At 43.3% G+C, this 26,637-nt stretch overlaps 1 protein-coding gene across 24 annotated transcripts in view; it reads right to left on the reverse strand.

Annotated features, from left to right (window-relative positions):
• CACNA1D (calcium voltage-gated channel subunit alpha1 D) overlaps positions 1-26,637 on the reverse strand; it is a 320,640-nt gene that overhangs the window by 107,923 nt on the left and 186,080 nt on the right. The gene's annotated exons all lie outside the window — the stretch shown is intronic.

The following is a 26,637-nucleotide window of genomic DNA, read 5'->3' on the forward strand; positions in this document are numbered from 1 at the left end:
ACCATGTGCTGCCATGGCAGGCCTCTTGACAAGCCCTGCTGAGCACCTGAACTTGGAGATGTCCCACCTCCCCCAGAGACACCCCCGTCAGACAGCCGGCGTTACACTGCAAAGAGAAAAGACCCAGGAGGACCAAGCTTGGCCAAAGAGAGCACCCAGTTTAGGGCTCCTGCAATACTTTCAGACAAAACTTAGCATCCATATTGCATGGTGACCCCTTTGGTCAAACCAAGAGCCCTTATGGGCTCCTTCCCAGTGCCCACACCAGGCTCCCATCCCCACCACTTGCACTGCAGGTTCTGGCCAGAGCAGTGGACAGGGTCAGGGCAGACCCCCCTCACAGTCCCGTTCTCCCTTCCCACACAGGAAATGGAACACTGGTGGGGCACCACTGTTGGTCTTAAGCCTGACTTCTTGCCATGATCTTTCCCCCAAAAGTCTTCCCTGCAGTAGGTGGAGAGGCAGTACGATTGCTGCCCATTTATGGGAAGACCTGCCCCGGAAAAGCTTTGGCAGGCACGTAAAAGTTCCCAACTCTTCGTTGTTCACTCTACCTTTCGTGTCTGCAATCCTTTTTCTATGCATGTATACAGAATCCCACGTTTGCTCAGGGAAGTCTGAGAGTCAGGTGGATGATTATGCAATTTTCATATACAAGGAACCATCTGCATTTCCAACCATGAATTGTTACAGGAGCCAAGTTATGCAAGTTATGGATTTAGTAAGTACGATTAAAAAGCTGCTAAGAAGGCAGATGAGATTACAGGCAGTGCAGCTCTGCACACAGACCCCTGGATTCTGACAGAGGGTACATCTGTCTGCCTTCCAATCCAAAGCCGGCACATCTCCCTCTCAGGGACCTCATTAACCCAACCCAACTGACAAAGGGGGAAATGACCTGCTTACATAAAGCCAACCCCTCTTCTCTCTCTTCCCTCCCCTCCCTCAACTCTGGGCTATTATACTGCGGAACAGATACTGGAACACCCAGAGACGCTGATACTTCAGATAAGAAACTCGAATGCCCACCAAGGTGCCACCCCTGTCCACGGTTAGAAAGGACACCACTCACTACTCCTAAATCTCCCACTTTTTTGGATGCCCTGGAACCTGTCCTTGGCTCTGTTAGGGCTGGTCTGTCCCCACTTTCATCTTCCGGGAAGAGAGAAGCGGGTAAGGCTGTGAGGCATCCTAGGTCCAGCTCACAAAGGAGCTGACTCCAGGGGGTTTGCAGGATAAGCCCAAGTTGATCAAGACCCACAGACATTTTCTAAACCCCCAGCCCAGGGAACTTTCCTCCTGGGGAGAATACCTTGCAGTCTCAAAAAAGAAGGGCCTTCACACACAGCATCTTGCTGCTCATGCAAACCATATCCTGAGAATGATTTGGGACTTTAGGCCTCCCAGGTTTCCTGAGATAGGGGACACGCATAACTCAGTCCTGGGGAGGTTCACCAAATTAATCTGAACTTTGAAAAAGTCACACTCAGTCCAGAATCACACCCCTGAACAACAAGTGGAGGCCCTGGAGTGTCACGTGTCAACGTGAAAATGCATTATATAATTTGTTTTCTTAAAAACACTATAAAGAACAAGTATGTGGGCCTTCGAGTCTATTGTCTACCAAAGTACCCAAGCACAAATCTTTGTAGGTGTTTTGATTCTGAACTTGGAGTACTAAATTCACATGATTACACACAAACAGGGTATTCTTATTCTGGATTCATAGTTGATTTGAGTTCTTGAAAAAAATCACAAAGATAGTAAAAGAGTTACCCTGCAAAACTTAAGGGCTTCATAAAATGGGATTTTGCTTTACTATATTTCATGAAGTTTCTTTTACCTTAGAAATACAAAAAATCCCTCTCTAATGCGCTGTACCGCTGTTGCACATCCTTGGTTCCTGGGACACAGTAAAGCACGCGTAGGTAAAACCCTACTGCGACTACAATTTGTGAGAATAACACTGCCAAGTCCTGACTTACGGCCCATTTAAAATAATAGTCACTATTACAATCTATTCTATAAAATATCTACAAATATAATGTAAAATATTACAATCTAATCTATAAATTAATAGTAACTGCTATGATACAACAAAGCTGTTAATAGAAACTCTCTGAAGTGACTTTAGACAGTTCTGAATGGCCTAACACTTAGAGGCACGTAACATCTACTGACGTGGAGAGAACTCAGATTCACAAGGCATCAGTCTCCTCCTGTCGGCTAAGAGACAGACTGGAGGAAAAGGTGCAGGGGGTGGGATCTCTGTGAAAACCCAGGTGCCCCTGCCTCCTAGACCACACCGGGCTCTAGGTCTGAAGACCTGGATTCTGGTCCCAGCTCTGTCACTTTTCTCTTCTGAGCTTCAGTCTCCTCACGTGCAAAACAGACATAATACCTGTTCTACTGTTTCACAGGGTTTAAGTAAGACATTCAATAAGATACTGTGAAAATCACAAAGCTCTATACAAATGTGAACTTCAAATGTATAATTTTCAGTTGCTGAATCTGGGCATTAAAAAAGGGAATTGGAGGAAGTTTCTCAAATACCAAAGGGAGAAAAACTGCGAACAGCTCTGAATGGGCTCTAAGCTGCATGATCCCAGCAGAACTGAGGGAAGCACAAAAGGACACATGGGATCCCAGGGCTCAGAGCAACCTCGATGGGCCAGCCAGTGCCCTATCCATCCCACACCGCTATCTGCTCAGTTGAAAATAACTCAGGCCCATCACAACAAACCTTCCATTCCAGAACATCCCACCTGAGGCCCCTGACAGCTCACATGCGATAGAAGCCTACTTGCTCCAGATCAGAATTTTGTTTATGGTGCATTCAAGCAAAAAAAGAGAGGTATAACAAGTGCTTGGACAAAAAGGCACATATAGCAGTATGCTATTCTTTATGCATGAAAGAAGAGGAAATAAGAAAACACACATATTACTGCAGGATGTATCTGACGATAAAGCAGAAAATGAGGATGGGGACAATGGAATAGGGGGATAAAGGATGGAGTGACAATACTAAGGATATCTTTGTTTACAGTTTTGACTTACGGAATCATGTTAATATTCTACACATTAAAATATTTTAAATTAAATCAACAAGGACAGAATGGAGGAAACATACCTGTAAACTGGAAGTGAATGACATGAATGAATTACTGTACTTCCAGTGAATACCACACTGAAGGAGAAAGACAAAACTAATTCAGGTCGCTCATGGACTTCTGACTGCACATTTTCAGTCTCGAGCAGGACGGAGTGAGGGAAGGACTAGAAACAAAAGCTGAACTCTCTGTAGGAGGTTTGTTTTTTGCAGGGATATGGATGAAACAATGCTGAAGTTATTTCTGATGTATTACAGGATTTAACAATGAGTAAATGTGTCAATGTTGCTGGGAGCCAGGGTTCTCACTGTGGAAGGAGGGATATAGAAATGTGGAAGGGAGGAAGAGTACAAAGAACCCTCTGGGGATGGGCTGGAATCGGAGGTATCGGTGTGAATTCATGATTTCTAAAAGATGGATGTGTATAAGTATAAATGTAAGTATGTGTACGTAAATGCAAATATTTCCCAGCTCTGTCTGTTGAAAAGATCTAGAAACAAAGACACCCCAGTAGTTATGAGCATATCTGGCACCCAGATCTTGGTCTCTAATACCATTTGCCCTTAAAAGGACCAGGAGGCTTTGGAGAAATGGCCAATTCTAGGGTGGGGCAAGGTAGGTACAAGACTAAGAAAGCACAGAGGCATTGCCAAAAAAACCAAACCAAACATGATGTGGGCATGCCAGAAGGACACAGGAGGCAGAGAAGCACCTCCCACCAGCCTAATCTGGGATATTTTGAGCCTCAAAATAAGGACAGTAATAAATTTTTTAATACTTTAAAAAATCAGTTCACACTCCTTTATAGATAACAAGTGAAAAAGCAAAAGAGATAAAATATTAATACCATGTTAATAATAAGTGAATTGGAGTAAAGGATGCATGGATTATTCACTCTGCTATTCTTCTTGCAACTTTTCTGTACGTTTGAAATTACTTCCAGTAGAAAATTTTTGAAAGTGTTTGGAAAATGTAATCACTCTAATCAAATGTAAATTTATGCTGTTATATATTCACTTCAGCTTACCAGCTAGCTTGTAGGCTCCTTGTGGGAGGGACAATGTTGTTCATTTCTTATGTTTTTCTTTCCACATCTCTGTCTCCCCCAGGAAGCCCCCCTTCAAGCAGGAGTGCAAGAAGTCTGGGTACAAAAAACGCACACGACAAATTGAGCCTACTCCTTAAGAGGCCAGAATGCACCAGGACAGAAAGCCCAGGATCCCCGGGATCGCCCAGAAGCATGAAACGAGAGCATCTGAGCCCAGGCACACCATCTGGAGCAGCCTCTGTCCCCAGCCTGCCAGTCCCCCTTATTATTTACGGGCCTCATGGGGTGGATTTTCTGTCTCCAGGTTGATAAAAGTCTTCCCTCCAGTTCTACCTCCTTTGTAAGGAGCAACTTCTCAGTGAGGACTCTCTCCGCCAGCTGGACGTGACAACTACCAAGTGTCTTACGCTGGTCAGTCTGCACACACCTCGCCCACCGAGGGCCCTGAAGGAGTTCTAGCCAGAGCACTTCATCAGGGTTTCCCCTCAGCTTCAAGGAACCGCAGACCTGGATTCCATCCTGGTGTGGTCCGGCACAGAATGCCTCACAGCTCCTCATTGCTGCCCTCAGGAATCAAGGTCAAATGCCGCAACCCAGCACTCAGGGCCTTGCAGCCTTCTCCCACCTGCTATTCCAGCTTTATTTCCCCTTCTTATAAATGTACACCTTGTACTTTGGCTACACTCTTCTCAATTCCTCAACCCTCTGAGCCTTTGTCTACAGAACTCTAGCCACCTGAACAGCCTTCTTTCATCTTTGAATACCGGCTCACCTTTCAAGACCTAGCTTCCCCTGGCTACTCCGTCCGAAGAGTTCTGTCCTCCTTTGAATCACCAGAGCGCTCTACTTGTTGGAGACTGAGACGTGGATGCGTGTGTGCCCTTTCCCAGTGAGCCTCCTCAGCGTGGTTTCCTTAACAGAGCCCAGCCAAAGCCCCACCCCATTCTCACTGGAGAGCGCTGACTGTGAGGGAAGGACTGTTATTACCCTCATTAGGCAAAAACCGAGGCTCAGGGAGGTTGGTCACATGAGCCCATCCAGCTCCTGAATCCACCCTCCCTCCGAAGGACCTCAACACGGCCACAGAGGAGGCAGAGGAAGAAGACGGTAGACGCATAAAGGGATGAGGATCATAAAACAGCTTATAGCCAGTCCTGGAAGGGTCTTAAATCCCAAACTAGGAGATCTGGGTTGTTTTCCCATAGGCAATGAGGAACCAAGAGAAGTCTGATACGGGAGAGTTTTATAAGAGAGATGTGTGAAGATGAGATCAAAACAGGGAGGAAACGGTGGTGAGGAGGCCAGAAGGCATTCCGTAAACTCTTGGGTGATCACATTTAACATCAATAAAAATCCAAGTCAAAAATAATATGGTTCTAATCAAACTCCCAACTTTCTTACACAGCTGTTTGGAAAAGTACCTATGAGGCCTGTCATTACTGCCCCCCAACTTTCTCACTAATGGTCACTTCACCTCCACCCTTTCACGCTGGGCCCCAAGGTCTGACACACCCAGCGTCACCTTCTCAGCTAATATGGACCTTCCTGCAGGGCCACATGACGCCCCACCTGCCACGTAAACATTCCCTGTCTACCTGTTTGGGAAGAAAGGCTGGGTGGGCGGGGGCAGAGGAATGATAAACAGGAGGTTAGATGGAGAAGAGACGATGCAAAAGAGCCATGTGCCTTGTCCTCCATCTTGGGAAGGCTGCTTCGAAAAGCAGCAGCAGATTTGCTGTGTGCCCCAGGGAGTGGCCAGAAGTTTGAAAAGACTGCTTTCAGCACAACATAAGGAAAAAATTTCCAATAGTCCAAGTCCACCAAAGATGAAACGGGTGGCCTTGGGAACTTGGGAAGCAGCAACTTCCCCGGAGGGGTGCAGACAGGGACCTTTGGTAGAGAAGGACTAACACCTTGGCCAGGCCCACGCCACATCCCCCATCCCACTCAGGCCAGCGCCTGGCAACACATCACCCTGTGTTATGTGCAACTGTTGCCGTAACTTGAGTCTCCCAGGCTTCCTCTACAGCTCGGAAGGCAGGACCCCAACTGCTGCCAATGGTCCCTTCCTCACTTTCTGCTCCTGTCCCTGGGCAGCAGTCTGGCGCCCTCTCTTAGATCTGGCAGCCAAGTCTGGTGGTACCAATGCCAAGAAGCAGAAGGGCTCAGAGAATTCAGAAGAAATGGCTGGAAGTGGTTCTTTCTACAGAGCAATGTGCAGCCACCTGCCCCCTGACACTCACACAGGAGAGACCTTCCAATGGGAGAGAGAAACAGAGAGAACAGGCGGAGGGCTGTGAGACAGGCACAGCCTGAGCCCACGGCCGCCTTAAGCAGCCTTCACCTGTGACTGCCTGGCCCTGGTGCCCCCACCCCCAACCAAACAACGGCAGCGCCAGCAGGTCTGAGCCTGCTCAACTGGGGGAACAGGAAATCAATTTCCTGCAGGAGAGCCTGTCCAGGCCACCACCAACACCCTCTCTAGCAATAACAGAAAAGACCTCTTAGGTTTGGGGATTTTTATTTGGAGTCCTCAAAGTGTCTTCCCATTCACAGTCCCACAGGCCCCTCACTACCTCACTGTGGGACAGGCAGGATGAGGACTTTCACTCCCGTCTCACAAAGGCCAAGACTGAGGTTCAACAAGGTAATGTACTGGCCGGTGCCATATGCCCTGTGAACAGAATAACCAGGCTCCAAACCAAGGGCTCTTTCCATGGGATGCCCGATCCCTCTGCCTCCTGGCTCAGGAGATGCATAGGCGGATACTTACTGGTCAGGACTAGGACGGGAGGGGCAGGACAGAATGCACTGCTAACCCCCACATTCTGATTTTTTGCAGAGCCCCAACTCAGGCTTAGGAAAAGTGATAGCACCTCTCTGCTCATCTTCCCACATGCCGTCCTTCACTCCCCAGGAAGCACCGCTCCAGGGACAGACTCTGCCCAGAACCAGCCAGCCTCCCTCCTGGGATACCCTATGCAACCCCTAGGGTCTGGGCACAGGCCCCATACTCTGCAGAGAGCTCCCCAAACCCTAACATGGCCCAGATTTTCAGGCCCTGTCATCCTGCACTCTGGGAGCCCTGGCTCAGTCAACACCACCAGAGAGAGCATGCTTAGCCTGAAGCAAGCCAACGCATTCAAAGGGCAGGGCAGGTCAAACGTGACCGCGCCAAATGCAGAAGGATGACACACAGTTTGCTCTGGAATTTGTTATTTCTCAAATGCCCCATAAAATAAATGGGCCACTGGAAATCATGTTGATTTAGAGATAGGGTTTTTCTGGGGTTGTAATGCTATTTGTTTTAACCAGACTCACACGAATTAAATTTAGACAAACTCAACACTTTTAAATCCACACACATGCACCCGCACACACAAACACACAGAAAACAAACACAAACTAGCATAGAAAGGTCCAGTGAGCAAGGCAACAGAATCACAAGGACTCAGATTTCTGGTAGAGCAGAGGACTCACAAATTCACCAAAAACAAAGCAAGCAGCATTTACAAAAAGTCAAAGAGTAAGGGGAAGTTGAAGAAGTAACCCACTGATTTTTATCAGCAGAGGCCAGTCCTCCTTAGACCTAAGTTATTTCCCCCTCACAGACATAAAGGAAATGAAACAGAATGAAAAAAGTAGCTTGGTTTGAAAAAATTATGTTTAAATCTAATTTTTTGGAAAGCGCATAAGTTCAGTTCCTTTTCAAGGAAACTGTTTTGAAAAACATCAACACTAATGTGTGATGTTTCACAAAAATTGTTTTTAATTATTGGCACCGGTTCAGTTCAAAGTTCAGCAAAATCATTAGCTTTGTTCCAGTTTTCCCTCAACCACAAAAAGCCAGGACTAGCCAAGGCACGTTCTCTCTGCATGAGATGAACAGGTCGGAGTGGGGACGGAGGCCTTGGAACCGCAGCACCCCATCCATAAGATCTGCTCCTTTGCAGACAACATCCAGCGAAGGGAAAGAGCTAGCCTGTGAGAGTGTTCTTCACCGGCAAGTTAGGCACTGGCCACTTGCCAGTGAAGGGGAACCACTGGCGGGCCAAAGGGAGAAGAGAGAATGGAGCACCCCTGTTTACACAGTTAAATATGCTGGGGAAAATGTTTAACAATCACATTTCTAATCATCAAACCACATTATGACTATTCTTTGGGAATTCATTACTGAAATAAACTCCATGGTGAAACCTTTCGTAAAGGATTCAGTGCCTAATTTTTCTGTTCGGTGTATTAAGGGATTTTCTCAAAGCAATCCTCCCCTTTTCATGTCCTTGACTGCTTTTATTGACATGAAAATCTGTGAAGATGCTTTAAAATAGTTTCCATCTTCGGGGAAGATGAACCAATTTCAAAGTAGGTGTTCCTAGCTTTTAACGACTAGGTCGAGTGATCTGTGGTGAACGGCCGGCCCCTGAGCAGCCTGTGCACACCAAACCTCAGGGAAGGGGCACATGTGGCACTCACCCTGCACAAGAGCAACGGGCATCGGCACGGAGTGAGCAAATGCACGGTCTGTCCGGTCTTTCTCTCTCCTGGTCCCTTCTGACCACTCCCTGCTTGAACTCTGTGCTCCAGCCATCCTCGAGTTCACTCACTTCTCCAAGGCACGGAGATCTCCTTCAGCTCCAGGCAACTGTGTGTGCTGTTCCCTGAGCCTCAGCTGCTCTTCCAGAGACCATCCCACCCGGCTAGGTCAGCCTGTAGGAACATTTCTCTAAGGTCCTCGGAGCCTCTTGTGTAGAATTTATTTCACAGCCCTGCAACTGGTATTTAATATTCTCTTTTACACTCTAGACTGTAAGCTGTGTGAAAAACGGGCTGTGTCTGTCATATCTTTGTGTATCGATTCCTCATCACAAACCCTGGCCACTATTAGCTGCTCAATAAAAACAGGGTAAGTAAATTTAATAAATACCTTTCTAGGCTCAGGTTTTACATTAATGATTGTGTCAAGGACATAGATTGTGGGCTCTGCGTTGGAGATGTCTGATCGCAAACACCCATGTAACTTTCTATCACCTGAAACTGTACCCACTGTCACTAAAAACAAAAAATGAAAATGCAGACAGCCAGAGTCCCATACAAGCGTAAAAATGTCAGCCATGGAAATAAACTTCGTCAGGAATCTTAGAATGAGACATACTTCCTTCACGGCATCTCCTTGTCTGAGGACAGAAGAGTTGCTCTCTCTTTGAAGTTAATTTCCACGGCTACTAAAGACATTCCAATGTTTCTAGCAGAAAATCTACCCCAAGAATCATCCATGCAGGTTGCATGCTAAAAGTTCTAGACTTCTTGTTTCAATTTGTTTTTTATAAAACATGTGTTAAGAGGTATTCTTCAAAAACGTGGGCCCTCTTGTCTGACAGCACTTTCTCTGAATGAAATATATCACTGCATCAAAGGAGCCAAGCCAACATCATCACGTCTTCTCATGACGGGCTTCAAATACTGCTACTTGAGAAACATACCTTGCTGGATTTGTCAGATTCCAGTTTTCAAAGAAAAATAAGGAAAATGTGTTCCTGAAGTCTGACTGGGGAGGATGGCAGAAACATTAAAAATAAACATGTTTAGGGCCGACCCTGAGGCCAAGTGATTGAGTTCATGCACTCCGCTTCGGTGGCCCAGGGTTTCGCCGGTTCAGATCCTGGGCGTGGACATGGCACCACTCATCAAGCCATGCTGAGGCGGCATCCCCCATGCCACAACTAGAATGATCCACAACTAAAAATACACAACTATGTACCAGGGGGCTTTGGGAAGAAAAAGGAAAAATAAAATCTTTAAAAAATAAATAAATAAATAAACATGTTTGAAGGTACCAGCATCCCCAGGGCATGCCCTGCTTATGCACCAACACAGTGTGCTGTGTGAAGGGCCTGGATAAACTGCCTGCAATGGACAGACAGCTGGATCCACCTATTCAAATGCCTGCTGCAGGCAGGGTCTGACTGCAGATGAGCAACGCTGGCCTCGGGAAGAAGCTGGAACTGAGCCCACCTGTTGGGCTGTCCCCAAAGCAGCAATACCTACAGGAATTTCAGCTCAAATCCTGCTCCCTGGCCATGTCAAAGGCAAACCACCTCAGGGGGAGGCCCTGAGAGGAGACGGGGTCTCTCCTCCCCAGGGGGAGCTCCTTCTCCAAGGACAGGATGGGTAGGAAGTGCCCCTTCGGAACCATCAGACTTAGCTGAGAACAAGGGGACGGACATCATATTACAGGAGAGATTCAGGGATTCAGAGAGATCTGCCCCTCAGTAACAGGATCCAAAAGGACCACTTGAGCTAGAATGACCCTTATTCACATGCAGTTTTAAGAGGAAAAGAGAAACCAATTTCTTTGAAGCCTTCATATTCCACTATTCCACTTTGCTTTGAGTAATTAATTTTGGGAAGAGAAAGAAACAGACAAAGCATGAAGAACAGAACGGTCCAGGAGGTCTCAGCACAGACCCAGTCAGAATAGATGGGACCCCACAGGGAGTTCCCCCTCACCAGACACGGAAAGAACTTCCAACTGATGAGAAAAGCAGCCTGGGGTCTGGAGACAAGCAGATGTAGATTTAATTCCTAGCTTACTAGGAATTCCTTACTGACTAATTATGTGACTTTGAGAAAAACGATAAACCTCTCTGAGCTTTGCTATCATCATCTGTAAAACCGAAGCAAAAAACACTTCACAAAAGTAGTAAAGAAGATTGAATGAAATAAACTATAAAGCCCCTGGCCCAGTGCCTGGCATCTATCTTAGCTGCTACATTAACGACAATAATAAGCGATAAAGAATCATTCTCTCACACTATCCATACTGCAGAGTTGACAATCAAATCTACAGATCTCTCCTCATCTGAGAGACACCGGCCCACAACTATCTTCCACGTGGACTCCGTCACTTCCATCTCCACCACCGTACCCCAGCCCAGACTCCCATCACCTCACACCCAGCCCAGTGCCGCAGCCCCCAAGCCCACGGCTCTCCTTACTCCACCCACCCTGCAAGGCACCAGCTTTACCTTCCAGGCCCAGCTGTCCTCAATCACCTTATTGTCCAAACACCTTAACAGCTCCCATAAATTAAAGAAAAAAGTCCTGCCTCTTCACTGGGCATTCCCAACTACGTATCCATGCTTCTGCCCCACTGCTCACCAGCCAGCACAGAGCACCCTGGCAGCCTCACTGGCTCCTGATGTGGGTGATGCACCAGGTCCTGCTGTCCTCACCATTTGTCAGGATCTGAAACATGCCCCTCCTTTCTTTCCACTTTTTCCGTTTTTTTTGGTGAGCAAGATTGGCCCTGAGCTAACATCCATTGCCAATCTTCCTCTTTTTGCTTGAGGAAGATTGTTGCTGAGCTAACATCTGTGCCAGTCTTCCTCTATCATGTATGTGGGATGCCATCACAACATGGCTTGATGAGTGGTATGTAGGTCTGTGCCCAGGATCTGAACCCACAAACCCTGGGCCGACAAAGCGGAGCACACTTAACCACTTAGAACTTAACCACTAGGCCATTGGGCCAGCCCATGCCCTCCTTTCTTTATATCCTTACAGATGCCCTTCCCTCAACACCCAACCTGAGTCTGGCTTCCTCAGGAGTGCCCACTCTAACTAAACCCTTCATTGTGCTCCTAGGGCACATTGCTAGGTTCAGATGGTGCTAAAATATACTTGACTGAGAGCCAAAGAGGGAGAGGGTGCAGGGGCTGGCATCATGCAGAGCCCTGGAGTCCCTTGGCACGCCTCTGTAAGCGTGTTCATAAGCAATAGCAAATGATTCAAGGACAGGTGGGCCTCTGGGAACGGCACCCCTCTGGCAGGCGGTGTGCATTGCCCACTGAATTAGAATCCTTCAGATGCAGCGCCAGCCTCCCAGACTCAGAAGCTGAAAAGCCCCAAATGCTTGGAGGCTCCAAAGGTGCCAGTAGATAACTGAAACCAAGATTTATTTTAAAGCAGAATTTCAAGGGCATGATCTAGTTCTGAGTGGATTAATATTTTATCCCTGAATCCAACCAAACTCTTAACGACAATCAGACTTAGGGAAATTAGGCTCGTGCTTCAAGTGCCACTCCAGGATCTGAAAAGATGTGGGGCCCTGGAGAGAAGAGCTGGCAAGTTAATGTTCAGACTGCAAATAAGAAGGCTTTTCAAACTCTCAGAAACAACCTCCTAGAAGGAGACGACAACCTGGCTAACGTTGAGCACTCCTCACATTTGGAAAGGTCTCTTCGGTTGACAAAATCTCCCCCCCTCCATTTCTCTCCTTGGTTCTTACAACAGCTCTGCAATCACATGGCAAATGGGGCCGTCCAACTTTAGGAGTGAGAAAACCTTGAGTTGGAGAAATGAAGCGTATTGACAAAAGCCACGTCTCTAGGAAGGACGGAACCAAGACGAGCGCCAGGACTCTGACCTCTCACCTAGAGCTCTTCCCACTACAACACGTAGAAACCAATAACCACAGCAACCAGCCATCCCTGCAGCCAAGGGAGCCACCGCGAGCCAAGCAGCACTCAGAGATCCGAGCCACAGCACTGCCACAACCCTTGGCTGGGCTGCCCACATCTGCTGGAATAACCAGCACCCCAGGCTGCCTCTGTGGAGACTGAAGCTTCCAGCACACACCACAGGCTGTGTGAGCCAAACCACAATGGTTGGACCACATTGCCCTAGACCAAGTGAGCCAGGGTCTCTGTTAGCCAAGGACCCTCCCCTATCAGAAGACCTTGCTACCCGCAAGCCTCTCCTCTCTTTGTGGATGCCTCCAGCCACTGCCCAAAGTACGAGGCTCATGTCCAACGCCCAATTCCCACGTTCCTCTGAACTTCCTCAGCTTCCCCTCATTCTGCAACCCTTCCCTGTGCCCTCTGGAATTGCTGCTCAGAGGGCATGTTCTCCTGTTCTCTCAACCTCATCAAAGGGTCCCCATTCTCCAGGCTGTAATGGAAACCTGGGTCACCTGTAAGCTTACTGCTTTGCTGCCCACCCACTTCAGGGTCTCAAAGTGGAGCTGATGCCCTCTTCGCTTTTCTGTTCCCCTTCACATGATGACCAATACTCCCTCATCCTGCCATAAAAATCAAACAAAAAAAAAACCCCTGCTCCTTTGAGGATAGTCCCAGTGGGCTGGGTGACCTCCCCTTCCTCTGTGCTGTCTTCTCCTAACCTCCTGAACTGAGACTCTGATTCCTCCCAGCCTCCTTCCACCACCATCCTGGGGGACTCCAGGAGCCCTTGGTTGACTCTGCCAACCCCCACCTTTTCAATTCACCTCCAATGACCATTTCCGCCATGCCACCTCAACCACCCAATCCCACTGTCAGACCCTCAATTTTTATCATCTCTAACCATGAAATCAAGCTTTTTGCTCTTTGACCACAACCTCCTCTCATATCAGCTGACTTGTTTAACTACTCCCAATATAAACATTTTAAACCTCTTTGGAATGTCAGTCCACAGACTCCTGCATTTTCTCCCAATCTGCTAGGCCTCTCCATCCCTCTTAACCTACCTTAGACTTCAGGATCCATCAGAGATGTTCTTGCTGCTACCCTAAACTCTCTTTCATCTTTTTACTATACACAGATAGCAGAACTCTTGCCCTAGATAAGCTCAAACACTGTCTTTTCTCCATGCCTGGATCACAGCAGCCAAGCATGGCTATAGAAAGACATACAGTGGGATACACTGACATCAACACGCATTCATCATCACCAGCTTCGAATAGGACATCGATGCTACCTGTCGTCCACTCACTCCCTAACTCCCCGCAATGACTATGCTGAGCCTTCTCCACTCTCTTTGGACACACGACTCTGTCACCTACCCTTTTACCCTCAGCACTTAACCCTGCCTCCTGCTTCAGAGAAACCAGGAATCAGGCAGGAATACTTCCAGCTTCTTACTACCAAACCAAACTTATACCTGCCCCCATTTTCTCTTCCTTTCTTCTCTTTTCCAAAAAAAGTGCATCTTTTCTTATTCAACTTGTTTTCTGACATGGTAATAAATTGAGTGTTCCAATCCATGAACACCATATATCCTTCCATTTCTGTAAGTCTAATTTCTTTCAGCAAAGTTTTGTGTAGAAGAGGTCTTGTACATCTTTCATTAGATTTATTCCTAGAATCTTGATTTTTGAGGCCTTTTTTTGGGTATCTTCCGCTTTTCTGCTTGACATTTTGAACATATGGAATATAATTATAATGATTCTTTTTATGTCCTTTTTCTGCTAATTCTAACATCTGTGTGAGTTCTGGATTGGTTTCAACTGATTGATTAAATCTCATTACGGGTCATGTTTTTCTGCTTCTTTGAATGCCTAGTAACTTTTGATTGACTCCCAGACATTGTAAGTTTCATCTTGTTGGGTGCTAGATATTTCTCTATTCCTATATATATTCTAGTGCTTTGTTCTGGGATGCAGTAAAGTAACTTGGATCAAACTGTTCGACCCTCTCAGGTCTTGCTTTAATGATCTGTTAGGTCAGTCTGGAGCACCGCTCAGTCTAGGGCTAACAATTCCTCACTACTAAGGCAAATCCTTTCTGGGTACCCTACCCAATGTCCCGTGAATTGAGTTTTTCCAGTCTGGCTGATGGGAATAGACAACATCCTGACCCTATGTGAGCAGTGAATACTGTCCTTTCTAATCCATTCAAATGTTCTTTCCCCAGCCTTGGGTAGTTTCCTCACACATTTGCTGAGAGGGACTCTGCTGAATACTTAAGGGGGACCTTCTACTGACCTCTAGAGTTCTCCTTCTATGAAATTCTCTGCACTCCAGTACTCTGTGCTGCATACTTTAGCCACCTTAGTTTCTGCAGAATCTTAGCTTCGTCTTCTCAACTCAGGGAGACTGTAGGGCTCTGCCTGGGTTCCCCTGCCTCATGCCATGGCTCAGGAACTCTCTCAAACCAGTAAGCTGGGACAACCATGGAGCTTATTTGGTTTATTTCTTGTTTCTCAGGAATCACTGTCCTTCATTGTCTCACGTCCAGTGTCTTGAAAACCACTGTTTTACATATGTTGTCTGTTTTTGGTTTTACTGTGGTTGTTTCAGGTGGGAAGGTAAATCTGGTATCTGTTACTCATCTTGACCAGAGGCAGAAGTCTCTTTTAATTCTATTTTAGTGGTATTTTAAATCAATTTTATCGAGCTACAAATCATGAACAATAAGATGCACATGGTTTAAGTTTATGGTTTGGCTAATGTCGACACCATGGACACAACATCCCAATCAAGATATAGAACATTTATAATACCTCCCAGAAAGTTCTCTCATCCCCTTTCCCAGTTGACTCTTCCTCCTCCTACCCAAGGAAATCAACGACCTGATTTCTGTATTACAGATAAATTTTGCTTCTTTCAGAACTTCACCATATGTTCTCTTTTGTACCTGGCTTCTTTCCCCTAGCAAATTGCCTTTGAGCCCCATTGATAATGTTATATTAGTACTTCATTCCTTTTTATTGCTGAACAGTATTCCAATGTCTAGAATACACCACAATTCGCTTATTTATTTACCTGTTGATAGACCTTAGGGGTTTTCCATTTTGGAGCTACCATGAACAAAGCTCCATGAATGTTCCTGTACAAGTCATTTTGTGGACAGAGGTTTTTATTTCTCTTGGGTAAATACCTAGTATTGAACTGCTGAGCCACATGGTAAGTATGCGTTTAACTTTGAGAAACTGACACACTTTTCCCAAGTGGTTGTACCATTTCACGTTTCTATGAGCAATGTATGAGCGTATCAGTTGCTCTCGACTCTTACCAACACTTGATACCGTCAGTCTTTTTGGTTTTAGCTATTTTACTACACATGTAGTAGAATCTCATTGCAGTTTTAACTTGCACTTCCCAGATGACTAATGATATTGAACATCTTTACATGTACATTGGCTATTTGTATATATTTTCTTGTCAAGTATCTGTTTAAGACTTCTGCCAATTTTTATTGGGTTATGTCATTATTTGCTAAAACTTCTTTGTATATTCTAGACACAAACCCTTTGACAAATATATATATTGTAAATACATTCTCCCATTGTGTGGTTTCCCTTTCAATTTTTTATTTCTGAAGCACAGAAATAATTTTTATTTTTAGTTTTTCTTTTTTTGAGGAAGATTAGCCCTGAGCGAACATCTGCTGCCAACCCTCCTCTTTTTGCTGAGGAAGACCGGCCCTCAGCTAACGTCCGTGCCCATCTTCCTCTACTTTATATGTGGGACACCTACCACAGCATGGCTTGCCAAGCGGTGCCATGTCCATACCCAGGATCTGAACCTGCGAACCCCAGACCACGGAAGCAGAACGTGCGAGCTTAACTGCTGCACCACCAGGCCGGCCCTATTTTTAGCTTTTTAATTAGATCTGTGATCTATTTCAAGTCAGTGTTTGTGTCTAGTGTGACCTAAGGATCAAAGTTCATTTTTTTTGCAGACAGATATCCAGTTTTTACAGCATTTTACTGAAAAGATTATCCTTTTTCCACTGGATTATTTAGCACCTTTGTCAAAAAACAATTGATCATATATATGTATTTCTGGACTTTCTATTCCATTCAATTGTTCTGTATATCTATCTTTATGCCGAAATGACGCTGTATTTACTTCACTTTATGGTAAGTTTTGAGCTCAGATAATGTAAGTCCTCCAACTTTGTTCTTTGTCACAACTGTTTTAGTTATTATAGGTCCTTTGCAATAAAAATATTAGAATCACCAGTTTCTAAAAAAAAGGCTATTAAGATTTATAAACTGGACAGCACTGAACATAGATAAATTTGAAGAATGCATAAATAAATTTGACATCTTAACAATACTGAGTCTTCTAACCCATGATCATGGAACATCATCATTTATTTAGATCAATTTTAATTTTACTAATCAGTGCTATGCAGTTTTCAGTGTAGAGGTCATCCATATCTTTTCTTATCTTTATTCCTATGTATTTTAATTTATGCTATTGTAAATGATATCTTCTCAGGTTTTATTTTCCACATGCTTACAGTTTGTATATAGGAATAAAACTGATTTTTGTATAGTGATCTTCTATCCTATGACATTGCTATATGCACTTACTAATTCTAGGAGATTTTTTGGTCTATTCATTAGAACTTTCCATGTAGACAATCATGTTTTCTGAGAATAGAAACAGTTTTTGCTTTCTTTCTAATCTTTCTGCCTTTTATTATTTTTTTTCTTACCTTAATGTACTGGCTGGTACCTCCAGTGTAACGTTGAATAAAAAGGGTGAGAAAGAAATGATTATCTTGTTCCTAATCTTAGGAATAAAGTATTCAGTCTTTCATCATTAAGTATGATGTCAGTTATAGCTTTTTTTGTAGATGACCTTTTTCAGGTTGAGGAAATTCCCACATATTCCTAGTTTGCTAGGTTTTTATCAGGAATGGTTATAGAATATTGTCAGTGGCATTTTCTGCATTTATTGAGATGATCATATGACTTTTATCCTTGATTCTGTTAATACGGTAAATTACACTGTTTGATTTTCCAATGGTGAATCAACCTTGTAGTTCTAGTATAAACACCACTTGGCCATGAAGTATTATTCCTTTAATATTGCTAGATTCAATTTGCTAATATTTGAGAATTTTTGCATCTCTATTAATGAAGGATATTGTTCTTTTCTTATTATGTCTGTTAAGTTTCGCTATTATAAAATGAGTTTGGGAATGTCCCCTCCTCCTCTATTATCTGAAAGAGCTTTTTCTAGAAATGGTCTTCTTTCTTTCTAAATTGTTTGACAGAATTCACTTTTGACATCATCTAGGCCTCCAGTATTCTTTGAAAGTTTGTGATTCTGAATTCCATTTAAAAAGCAAATTAGGGCTTTTCAGTCTTTTATTTCTTCTTGAGTCAGTTCTGATAAGCTGTGTTTTTCAAGGAATTTGCCCATTTCTAAGTTACTGAACTTACTGTCATAAAATTGTTTAGCCTACTCTCTTATCATTTTAGTATCTGTAATTACTGTGACGTCCCTTCTTTCATTTCTAATACTGATAATTTATCACTTGCTCTTTTTTCTTTTTTGATTAGTCTTGCTAGGGATTTTATTGAGCTTGTCCACTTTCCTCTTTGTTAACTTTATTCTTTGTGTTTTCTATTTTATTGACTTCTGTCCTTCATTACATTTTTTCTACTTTCCTTGCATCTAATTTGCTCTTCTTTTTCCAGATCCTTAGATGGAAATGTAGATCACTGAATTTAAACCTTTCTTCTTCACTAACGTAGGTATTTAAAGCTACAAATTTCCCTCCAAGCACTGCTTTAGGTGGATAACACAAATTCCAAGATAACGTATTTTCATTATCATTCCGTTTAAAATATTTTCTAATTTTAATTGTAATATTTTTCTCTGAAGTGTAAATTATTTAGAGATGTGTTATTTAATTTTCAAATATTTGGAGAACTTTCTAGACAGCTCATTGTCACTGATTTCTATTTTAAATCTATTGCTGTTAGAAAAAACTTACTTTGTAAAATTTCAATCTTTTGAGATTGAGATTTCTTTCTTTTTTTTTTTTTTTTTTTACAGCCCAGATGTGGTCTACCTTGGTGAATATTCTATGTGCCCTTGAACAGGATGTGTCTTCTTCAGTTATTGGATGTAGTGTTCTATAAATATCAATTAGGTCAACGTGGTTGATAGTGTTTAGATATCACCTATAGTATTTTTTATCTCCTTGCTCTATCAATTATGGAAAGAGGATTATAAAAATTGCATCTATGTTTGTGGAGTTATTGATTTCTCCACTTAATTTTGACAGCTTTTCCATCATGTATTTTAAAGCTTACCCAGGACAAACACATTTAGAATCATGGTGTCTTCTTGATGAATTGACCCTTTTATGACTGAAATGTCTCTGTATCTGAAATCTCTTTATCTCTGGAAATACTCCTTATTGAAGTCTATTTGCATAGTTGGTTTTAAGATAGTTACCCCATTCTTTTATTTTTCATCTGTCTTTATATTTATAGTATTTTGCATTTTTATTCATTATAATAATTTCCGTCTTTCATTTAAAATGTGGTATCCATTTTCATTTAATGCAATTATTGATATGATTGGGTTTATGTCTACCATTTTGCTATTGGCTTTTTGTTTATTCCATGTTCTTTTTTCCTTTCCTGCCTTACTTTGATAATTAAGTATTAGTGCTATTTAGGATTCCATTTTACCTCTTCTTTTTGCTTTTAAGATACCACTGTTTTATTTTTTAAACCACTGCACTAGAGATTATCATGCATCCTTAATTTATTACAGTCTACCATGAATTCTTATTACATTATTTCACATATAATGTGAACTTTACAATAGTAAAGTTCCATTTAGCTCCCTTCTATCTTTTGTGCTTGCCATATAGTTTACTTTTACATGTTATAGTCCCTATAATACTATATTATTTTTACTTTAAATGATTATCTTTTAAAGAAATTTAGAAATTAGGAAAAATCTATTTTTGCCTTCATGTTTACCATTTTTGACAGTCCTTATGTTTTAAATGCATAAATTTTCATCTGGCTTTATTTTCTTTAGCCTGAAGAAGTTCCTTTAACACTTCCTGTTAACCAATCCTCTTGGCTTTTGTTTGTCTAAAAATTTCTTTACTTTATCTTACTTTTTAAAGAGCATTTTTGCCAAATACTGAATTCTAGTTTTGTCCTTTCAGAAGCTCTTTAAAAATGCCATTCCACTGTCCTATGGCTTGCACTATTTCTGAAAATAAGTCAGTAAACAGTCTTACTATTTTCTCCTAGCATGTAATTGCCTTTTCCCCTTTGCTTTCTTGTAAAATGTTCTGTTTTATTTTCAGTAACTTAACTTGATGTGCCTAGGTGCACTTCTTTTTGTGTTTATACTGCTTGGGGTTTGTTATGCTTCCCAGATTTGCAGACATATAGTTTTAATAAAATTTGCAACATTTTCAGCTATTATTTCTTTAAACATTTTTTTCTACCTCAATTTCTCTCTCTTCTACTTCTGGGACTCCAATTTCACATATATCAGAACTGCTTATTATTGTCCTAGAGATCATGAAGTCCTTACTGACATTTTTTCCCGTTGCTGTCCAATCTATTGTTTATTTCAGATAATTTTGTTTCTATTTCTCTATTGAGATTTACCATCTGTTCCTTTATTGTGTCTATCTTTTCCTTGAATTACTTCAACAGGTTTATAGTAGCAATTTCAAAGTCTTTGCTAATGGCAACACTGCTGTCATCTCTCAATTTATTTCCACTAACTTCTTCCTCCTTGATTATTTAATGTCCCATAATTTTTAATGATGTGGGGAAACATCTGGGGAAATCTGGATTGTGGTATTTCCTCTAATGGGTGTTGACTCTTTGGGGGCAGGTGTTTAATTAATTGGCCACTTGGCCTGACCTTTTTGAAGCTTGTCTATAAGATTTGTTAGGGCAGGTCTAGAGTAGCTCTTACTCCAAGACTATAACAGCCCCACCTCTGATGTCTGGCTCTTCTGAGGTCTCAGCTGAATGTCCAATGTATTCATCAGTGTCAATCCACTCCAGCTGGTCAGAACCTCTCCCCTTTCCCAATACTGAGATTTCCAGCAGCTCACAGCTTTCTGGTAGCTATTCTCTACCATGTATCAAGAAGTCTCACCTGGCACATATGATCCTAGATTTCAGAGAAACCCTATTCAGATTTCTGTAGCCCCTTTTCTTTTTACCTCCCTCTGGTACTCTGTCCTGAAAATTCCAGCTGTCTCAGCAGCCTGAACTCCACTATTTGTCTTGTTAGCAATAGAATGTCATCTTCTGCTGGGCTCTGCCTCCCTGTGCTACAATTCTAAAAGTGTCTCGGGGCAGAAAGCCAGGACAATTGTGAGGATTACTTCACGTGTTTCCCTTCTCTTCAGGATCCCAATCCCGTGCTGCCCATTTCCAGCTTCTAGAAAAAAAGTGCCTCACATATTTTGGCCAGTTTTATAATTATTTATGGTGAAAGGTCCACTCCAGCACTGTTACTATGTTGTGGCTGGAAGAGGATTACAATAGCCTTAAATTAGTCTCCTATATCCAGTCTTTTATCCATTCAGTCCATTCATACTATTGTAGCCAGAGTGACTTTTATATGCAGATTTTTCCAAATTTTATTAAGAAAAATTTCAAATATTCATAACAGTAGAAAGAATTATACAGTGAACACCCATACACTATCACTTCTTCCTTAAAACTCATCAGTGGGTTCCCGTACCCTTCAGCTAATGACCAAAATCTGTGACATGGTCTATCTAGAAGGACCTTTGTGATCTGAGCTCTGCTGATCAGTCTCCTTCTCTTTTCCACTCTCCTTTCCCAGCCCCTCAGGTTCCTGCCAACCTGGCTTTCTTCAGTTCTTTCTATGTCCTCTGCTCCTTCCTATTGTAGCACCTTCGCAAGAGTTTTTCCTTTGATTGGATCACTCTCCACCAACCTCTTCTGCCATCTTGTCTAGACATGATGGCTATTCATTCCCTTCACTTCCTCCAGCATGCTTCCCCTCACCTCTTAGAGATCAGTTATGCCCATTAAACACTCTTACAGCACCATGTACCTTTGTTTCCAAGAAGTTATAAAAGTTTATAAATTTTTGTCTTCCTTCATGAAGACAAGAACTCTGGTGTGCCCCACCAGTGTAATTCCAGTACCTAGGAAGGGGCTTGGCAAGTTCTCTACTACTATGTAGGCACTCAAAAGATATTCATTGAATGGATGAATTAAAGTAATTTTTTTCTTAAGAAGTCTGAGAAAGAGAAAAAAGTATCTAGCAAGATTTTTCTGCTTACTAGTCTGTTATGTTGAATGCAACCAGGTCGTACAGGGTCAGCCCTAAATACTGCCTCCAGGTCAAGCATAGCTGTCCTAGCCCAGATTGCTGAGGAACAAAGTCATTCAGAAAGATCTCCAAAGACAGGAAATACACAATTTTTCAGCGCTCTTCTAGATAGCCAACTGAAATTCTCCTAACACTGTGGACCCATATCGTCATTTGACTCTCAGAGCTACAGCTCTGAATCTCAAGAGCTTTGTTTCAGAGAAAATATTTGTTTAATGATATATCTAAGGGTTTAGAAGCAGACAGTGCCCAGCAACTCATTCTGTGTCGGTCTCCATGTGCTCTCATCTCACACACCAGGGCAATAAAGATGGCTCTCCTGTGCTGTGTGGGATCTGTGAAGGCTGTCTCATATGAGGAGGAAGACACTCATGCCTTGGGTGCACACATTTGCTGAAATATTAAAATGAAACACCAGGAAAGGAAAAACTTCTGAACTCTAATAAAGAAGAGTTCCCTGTACTATGGACATATTGGTCTGCCCGGCTATACCAATATTTGATATCTATAGGCAATTTTACCAGCCTATAAAAGAATATTACCTAGAAGAAGAAAAAAGGACTCGCATAAGGTTGACAGTAGCATCTTAGATGCAATCGTCAATACATGTCTCACAGGAAGTCAAATTATTAAATTCATAAACATCCCTTTCGTTGTACAAGTGACAGCAATTGTTAATGCCACCAACTGAACAGGGAATACAGGAAAATAATGGCTTTAATTTCAACCATTGAGGTACCAGTGGCTTTATGAAGAGCTGGGTCTGTGCATGAAAGCACTGTAATGAATTCTCTTCCCCCAGGATTCGGGATCAACAGACTCAACCGCCTACCCTGCAGCACCGATGCCCTCATCTACCCCTCCCCTTCTGAAGTGCACATCGACAAACCACAGCACAGTGGAGAGAAGGCTGCTGACAGAGCAGCTGCTTTGTACAGAGCTCCCCACAGGCAAAGTGGGCACCCAGGAGGACACATGTGGCCAGAGGTGCCTCCTGGGTCCTCAGAGGTCTTTGCTATGCATTACAAAAAAGAACTTGGTCAGGAACAGATGATAGCCACAGCTGACAAGTGAGAGAGCTCTACTGAATCTGTTGCTACTGCCGGGCTGCTGTCCACTGCTGTTGCCAGGGAAACAGATGTCAGCTTGATGGAAACAAGGATCAGTGAAAACTTTCACTTACCTCGTTTCCACTGATCCCGACAGCCATTTCTATGGAAACAGTAGCTGCAAGCCAGCGGCAGAGAGGTTACCACTCACTTGTTAATGTCAGGTGTGGCTACCAGCCTGTGCACTTCAGGTACCTTGGTACCAATAGCATCAGGATCCAGCTGTCAGCTACCCCCGACAGCCTTTTAACTCTGCAACAAGAAAGTTCAGTGTTTAAAAAGTATATATAAATGTTGAGCGTGGTTCTTTATTAGAAAAAGGAAATTTAGCCTTCTTCCATTTAAAGCTGAAGCAGGGCTTAATTTCTCGTTCTACCAAAGCCAAACCAGCTAAGTTACTAAAGGACCACGGACCTCTCCCTCAGCATTCAACCTTACTCAAAATATTACTTCCAAGTTCAAGAAGAGAGACATCCAACTGTGTGGACACATCTTTCACATTATTAGCCTAGTCACACCAAAGGCAAATGGAGCTCAATGTGGGGAAGTATTTTGCTACAAGTGATCATTAAGAGTGTCTTTGTCTGGAATTCTGGCAGCCTGATCATCACTAATTACACATAGGAAAATCTTTTTTTTTTATTGTAAGAACTACCAACAAAGAACCCTTCACTGTCCCTCTGGTTTTAGACTAGACCTCTATATGCCTTCTTGATCTGTTGGTCAAGATATGAAGTTAACTCACTAACTCAGTGCAATTTTATCAGGCAATATGGTGGTACACTCATACTGATACCCCGGTTAGCTCATCACCTAACAAGACCCCTTTCAATTCTGTAAGCAATTCAACTACTCATGCAGCTATCTCAGAGGGGTATGTACAGGAAGAAATTCTTTTGTTCATTTTTCTATCAGCAGATGCTGGTAAAGTGTTGAATGAGAGCAAAATCTAATCCCAGTCATGAATAACTTATAAGAATGCCTATTCCCGGAGCGTATGTCTCCACTTAGAAAATATTCACAAGTGATACAACCACCATCTCCCTGGTATGTTTTGCCTCCTGAGCCAACATGCAAGGGGAGGAAATCAGAGGCAATCTTGGGTTTACCATGGCTCATCATGGTGTGAACTTAAATGGACGAGGGTGCAAATTACAATGCCCTAAACCTGATCCTACTCTGTAAAATTCTGATATCATATGGTCTACAGTGCCAGCACCACCACCACCTGCCCTCTCCATTCTCTCTATACCAGCAGGTACACAAAGAAAGTAGCCATGCCTTTGTCCAGCCCCTGGGACTGGATATAACTAGAAGAGGGTACAAGAAGGCCCCAACAGTGCGATTCAGATGATCCACTGGTTTGAAAATGGCCTTTGTTTTTCTGTAAAGCTTCACCTCATCCATGTTCCCTCACAACTTCTAAAGTTAAAATAAACAGACCTTTAGTAACATAAAATTGGATTAATGATTTACGAAGATACCTGTGACGTGGTAGATCTGGAACTCATTGGGGCACAAAGAACACAAATTAATTTAGACCTGAATGATCTTGAATTTATAGACATGGGCTGGGTTTAAATTCAATCTTATGTCATAAAATCTGGCTTTCAAAGAACATTTATCTTCTAACAACATACAAATTCTGCTTGAGAAAGTGTTTCAAATATTTGTCATAAGATACTGGCAAAAATCAAAGCTTTTAATTCATAGGCAAATTATAAATGATCTTAATCTATTCTGTAAAGGACCCCCAGGAAGTGGTTTATGTAGTAATATCCTTTAGTAATCACTGACTTATGCCATTATCTATATAAATGTATATGTAATAAAACATTTTAAAATACCACATAACTTAGACTTTTCACTAATCCAGGCCTATCTTGGCCAATTATTATTAATTAGTTAAAAAGGACTGAGTTGATTTGGTGAAACAAGACTCACCTGGTGGGCTCTGGGGGGCATCTTGGTGAGAGGAGGGACCTCTCCGGAGACTGAGACATTGGTGGGGGCCATTGTTCTGAGCTGGTCCAGGTGTGCTGACACAAACTCCCACCTCCCCCACCCCCGCACTGGCGGTGGGTGCCATTAAGGTTCATCCCTTGGCCTGTTAGCCCAGGGGTCTGCCATGCCCACTAGAGCACAGATTTAATCCAGTTCAGCCAGGGCAGGCAACCAGCCCTAGAGACTGGCCCCACCTAAAAGCAAGCCCTCAGGCTACTTTTCAGCCTGCATTGACTGGGTGCCTTGATCCTCTAAAGGCAGGCAAGGGTGTCTGCCTCTGTGGGGCAGGGCCTGTGTGAGGACCAGGTGAACTGTGGGAGGCATTGGTGGAGAGGTGGGGGCCTCTGCAGTGCGGTGTCAGGGTACGCTCCAGGGGGTTGAGAAGTGTGCATGGACCAGGACTGTGTTGATGGTGTATGTGGTCCTGTGTGGGGTGAGGATAATCAGCAGTAGAAGACCTGTGCTTCACAAACAGCCATAAAAAGGATCAGCCCCACCTTCCAAAGCATGAAACAATTGAGTGCCCCAATGCCAAAGGCCAGCCCCACTCAGCTGTGCTCCTAAGAGAACTGACAACAGCCTTGCAGGCCTGAGGCCTATCACAACTGTAAGCCCTTGAGCCTAGCAACCAGCTACACTGGGTACCAACCCAATTAAGAGAAAAACTGCAACAGGAGTCTGCTGATAGACTTTGTAGCCAACAGCGCTGAGGTTCCCCAAACTGGATTTACAAACAGCTGGCCAGGGAAGGAAAGACTAGACTCTGGGTACCTGCAGTGGGAGCAACCCTGCCACAGCAGAAGGACACAAGTAGCCCACAAAGGGGTCACTCCTGGATCTTCTGGACTGGTGACAAGAGGGAAGCACACTGCTGCGTCTCATAAGGCATCTCATACATAAGGCCACTTCTCCAAGATTGGGAGACATAGCCAACTCACCTAATACAGAGAAACAAGCACAGAGAAAGAGGCATAATGAGGAGACAAAGGAACACTTTCCAAGCAAGGGAACAGGACAAAACCCCAGAAAAAGGACTAAATGAAACAGAAACAAGTGACCTACTTGACAAAGAGTTCAAACAAAATATCATGAGGATGCTCACAGATATGGGGAGAAGACTGGATGAACACAGTGAGCACATCAGCAAAGAACTGGAAGAGATTTAAAAAACCAATCAGAAATGAAGAATACAATATTGGAAATGAGAAATTCACTAGAGGGACTCAATAGCAGAGTAGAGGAGGCAGAAGAATGGATCAGCGAGCTAGAGGAAAGACTAGAGGACATCACCCAAGCAGAACAGAAAAGAGAAAAAAGAATTAGACGGAATGAGAACAGTCTAAGGGAACTCTGCGACAATATCAAGCGTGCTAACATTTGGATTATAGGTGTTCCAGAAGGAGAAGAGAGAGACAAAGGGGCAGAAAATTTATTTGTAGAAATAATAGATGAAAATTTTCCTAACCTGAGGAAGCAAACAGACAT

This window comes from Equus caballus, chromosome 16, assembly GCF_041296265.1.
Source record: "Equus caballus isolate H_3958 breed thoroughbred chromosome 16, TB-T2T, whole genome shotgun sequence".
NCBI lineage: Eukaryota > Metazoa > Chordata > Mammalia > Perissodactyla > Equidae > Equus > Equus caballus.